This window comes from Tupaia chinensis, unplaced genomic scaffold (assembly GCF_000334495.1).
Source record: "Tupaia chinensis unplaced genomic scaffold, TupChi_1.0 Scaffold000335_1, whole genome shotgun sequence".
Lineage (NCBI taxonomy): Eukaryota > Metazoa > Chordata > Mammalia > Scandentia > Tupaiidae > Tupaia > Tupaia belangeri.
In genome coordinates, this window is record NW_006159829.1 from 406,416 (window position 1) to 410,525 (window position 4,110).

Genomic DNA, 4,110 nt, shown 5'->3' on the forward strand with positions numbered 1-4,110 from the left:
AGCTCCCCGCCCCGGCCCGGCCCCGGGCGGCGCCTGCGCTCTGGCCGCCTCGCCGTGTCACCCGCGCTGCCTGCCCGCCAGCCCCACCCCCTCGGTGCGGCGACTCCACCGGGCGAGCTGCAGAGGGGGATCAGGCGCACCGCGGACCCCTTCCCGCCTTGTGGCTCAGGCTCCTCTGGGAAGAGCGACCTCCGCGGTTGTCTCCGTGCGGCTGCTGCTTTGGCGGTTTCGTGCCGCGTCCCGCCGAGGGCCCCGAGGGCGAGTGGGACGTGCGCGCTGCGCGGACCCCCGCGGCCCGGCCCAGGGCACTTGGTACAGCCTAGTGCTTCATTTCCCGTGCGCGGCCCGAGCTGCCCTTCCTTTCCTGAGCTCCCCAGCGCCCACCGGTTCCTAATCAGTGGTCGCCCCGTCCTCGGCCGGCGTGTAAGTACTGCGTCCCCCGGGAGGGGTCGCACGCGCCGCAGAGGCCCGCGGGGCGGGGAGGGCAGGCGGCCCAGGGTGCGCCGTGAATCTGCGCCGTTAGGGGCCGGGCGCAAGTCAGCCAGCGTGCCGGCTTAGGGGCCGTGGGCCAAGTGCGGCTGTCCTGCAGAGCGCAGAGGGGCGGGGCGGCGAAAGCCACGTGGCGGGGCGGACCGGGGGCCAGAGACTCCGGGGGAGAGGTACCGGCCCTCGACCCGCTCTGCACGCTGCAACTGGCGGTGCACCAGGGTCGTGCAACCAACCCCGCGGCCGTACTGCCGGAGCCAGGATCAGCTTCCGTCTCCGTGGGCGAGGATCCGTTAGGCGTGTCGTTCAGCACGTGTTTATTGAGCAAGTACTGCAGCCTGGGTTCTGGGCTTGGACAGTTCAGGCACGGGTAAAAGGCTGGTGGACCTTTGACCGTTAGTGAACACAGAAGAGAAAGTTCGTGCCGGGCTGAGGTCCTCCCGATTTGCATAAGATGGTCCTGCAGTCTCCAGAGAGGTGACTGAAGCCGCTCTTTGAAAGGGATGGTGGCGTTATTACAAAGAGGCTGTAAGTGGAAAAGGGAAAGACTTGGAGCAGAGCAAAGGGGAGGAATGATGGGGACCTGATGGGACGTCAGGGCTGGTTCCCATAACGCTGGGTGGCCCTTGGCACACAGGCTGTCTGCTTCTTAGGCCGGCACTACCTGCAACTCAGGAAGGCAGGCAGGGCAGGCTTCTGCCGCGGCTGTTCTGCTCACCTGTGATTGGTCACTTCCTGAGTCCCTCTGTGCTGTGTGCACACTGGGGCCCCACCTCTGCAGGGTCTCTGCGCCCTGGGCCAGCCCTGTGGCAGCACAGGCCAGGATGCATCTGGAGGCCAGGAGGGAGCCCTCTGCAGGGGCCAAGTGCCCTCCCAGCTGTGTGGTGCCAGTTCTGCCCAGGGCTTTGGTTCCTCTTCCTGGGGTGTGGGTTGGGGCTGTGGGACTTGGGGTGAGGTGGAGCCAGGGACCTTCCTGCTGTGAGGCCCTTGTCGGGCTCTCTGGCCCTCTGGAAGAGGTGGGGCAGGGCTGGTCCCTAGGTTTTGCACCCAGTAGCTAGGCCAGGCTGCAGGGTTTAGCACAGATGTGCTTGCCAGGCGCTTGGGAGGGCTGAGGGCAGGAAATGCTGGCTCCCGACATCCGTGGCCTTGGTCCTGTGTTGGCGTGTTAAGGTGCCGTGGGAAACGATGACTGCGAGACTTGCGTGCACTGGGCAGCCTTGGAACAGCCGTGGCCCCCAGCTCTTCTCACCTCAACAAGGAAGTCATAGCCACGGACACTCAGGGCCTCAGTTTCCCCTGCACGTGTAGACCATCACTGGGCTCTGGCACAGGTGCATGTGTGTATGGGGCAGGGTCGACAAAGCACCCGCGGTACTGGAGCCGCCTAGGAGGTGCCACAGCCGGGCTGGGACAGAAAGAGAGGTGGCCTGCGGTGGCATTGCAGGCGAGGACGTATTGGGGCTGGCGGGGCCTGGGTGGTGGCCCGAGGTGGCTGCTGCCTGAGTCCTGGGTCTCAGACACAGGGCCCTTCGTGCCACAGGCAGGCTGTGACTTGTGCGCAGGGGCGATGTAGTGGGAGTCGGCAGGAGCACAGGGCAGAGACCCTGCACAGCCCGGGAGAGAGGCCTTGGAAGGCCAGCCATGCCACCCCTGCCCAGAGATGCTGGTGTGGCCTGCTAAGGTGCCCCACCACATTTTGTGTGAGGGAGCTGCCCTCGTAGACACTGGAGATTCAGAAGGCTCTTCTGGCAGGGCTGGCCCACAAACCCAGGCCTGGTGAGTCCAGAGCGCTCTGCCTGCCTGTGGGGGTGCTCAGGCCGAGCTGCCAGCAGGCTCCGTGCCATCAACCTCTTCAGTCCCCAGGCCGCATGGAAGGTGGACTGTCAGACCCTGCTGCATCCACGACTGGTGGGCACAGGCTTCCTAAGGCAGCATCCTGAGGGTGGGTGGTGGAGCGTGTGGTGGGGGGCACATGGAGACTCCAGGCTCTCGGCACTTGGGTGGGCAGCCCAGCCAGGCCACTTCCTCACCTTCCTCGGGCTCCGCAGCCAGGTCCTGCTGGTGCTGGGAGAACTGCCCCCCAGCTTACAGACCATGGAGCCTCATACCTAGGGCCAGCTAGCCACAGAGCCAGGCCTGGGCTCTGCTCAGGCAGGAACATACTCAGTCTGTGAGTGCCCCAAGGTTGCCAGCCCTGGCCAGAGCCCCGCAGGGCTCACTGGGCAGGCTGCCAAGACCAAGGACCCAGCCGGGGTTGGAGGGCATCCCAGTCCCCTGCCAGTGAACCCCCAGGATTGAGAGCGTCCGGCCATCCTCGCTGGACAACTGTGAGCTTGTACTGGGTCCTCGGGCGAGTGCTTCAGCTCAGACTGGCTTTTCTGCTGAGAGGGGTGTGGTGGGTCCTGTGCCTGAGGGTGCTGGGGCCCATGGCCACCAGGGCCTCCCTGCAGCCTGCTTCTGGCTGCCGCTGAGCTGACAGAGGGCAGGCCCTGGGCCGGGCGGTGTGCCCACTGGCTTTCCCAGAACTTAACTGGGAGCGTGAAGCAGCTCTCTTGGCTTGGGGGCAGAGTCCTGGCGTTTGCAGCCCCGTGGAAGGGTCCACCCTCCCGTGCGCGCTGGGGTGGGCATATGGGAGGACTGGGAGTCTCTCGCAGCTCACGCTGGGCTCTCCTTGCAGCTCCAGGGGCACTGATGGGTGCTGGCTCACCCCATCCCTGGTTGCCTGGGCTTGGATGGGCATTGGGTGGCTCAGACAGTGCCTCCTACCTGTGCCCAGGGCCCACCTGGGCTCCAGCCAGCAGGAACTCCAGGAGCATTCCTGTCAGGCTGGCAGCAGGCTGCCAGGGATTCCAGTGGGGGCCACCTGCCCAGTGCTGGCCACCTGGCTTTACCAAACTCACCTGCTCTGCTTTGTGCCAGGCGCCCTCACTGGTGCCCACCTTCTCAACTGCCCTAACCTGCTGCTTTTCCTTTACGCTGCCCCAGGAGGTCGGAGCAAAAGTAAGTACCCACCTGTCACACCTGTCACACCTGTCACATGTCCTGGCCTTCACCTCGGCCGGGTGTCCTTCTGTGTCACCATGCCTGAGGCGCCCCAGCCCCTGCCTGGCAGGGCAGAGGGGAGGGCCTTGTGCACCCTTGGGTGGAGTCCTCGGTGCCGCGCAGGTCCGCCCGCGGGCTCTGCTCCCTGCAGGAAGTGATGGCGCGCATGGGGACATGGCCATAGGGCACGCCGGGCCCCTTGTTGGGGTGTCTCAGAAGTGGCTTTCCCTCGCTGGCTGCAGTTCCTGTGGGAAGAACCTGCCCCCAGGAGCCTGTTCTGAGATCACACAGGCCAGGGAGGCCTGTAGGCTCAGCCTGGGGTCAGCCCACCTGCTCTGCTGCGGGGCCTGGGCGCTCGAGGGCCATCACTCCACGACAGGAGTGATGTCACAATGTCCAGCCTCCTGGAGCCCACTCCCACCTCCCATTCCTCACCCCTGCCTCTGCCCTGCAGCCTGGCCTTGGTAAGTGCTGCCCAGCTTGGGCTGGAGGACTGTGGAGGCCAGGGCCCCTCGGGACTCCTCTGATTTGGGCAGGGAGCCTGGCCGCACCCCTGGGAGGGCACGCCGGTACAGCAGGCTG

At 65.9% G+C, this 4,110-nt stretch overlaps 1 protein-coding gene and 1 long non-coding RNA gene across 2 annotated transcripts in view; both read left to right on the top strand.

The window, feature by feature from the left end:
- Positions 1–28: 28 nt before the first annotated feature.
- Positions 29–4,110, top strand: part of EEF1D (eukaryotic translation elongation factor 1 delta) — a 5,611-nt gene continuing 1,529 nt past the window's right edge. The window contains exons 1-2 of the mRNA XM_027773287.1: positions 29–423; positions 3,472–3,486. The gene's annotated coding sequence lies outside the window, so the exon portion shown is untranslated. The remainder of the gene's footprint in view (positions 424–3,471; positions 3,487–4,110) is intronic.
- On the top strand, positions 656–1,908 carry LOC114008430 (uncharacterized). Its single transcript, XR_003549962.1, has 2 exons — positions 656–1,014; positions 1,657–1,908. It is a non-coding gene; the product is annotated as an uncharacterized LOC114008430 (long non-coding RNA).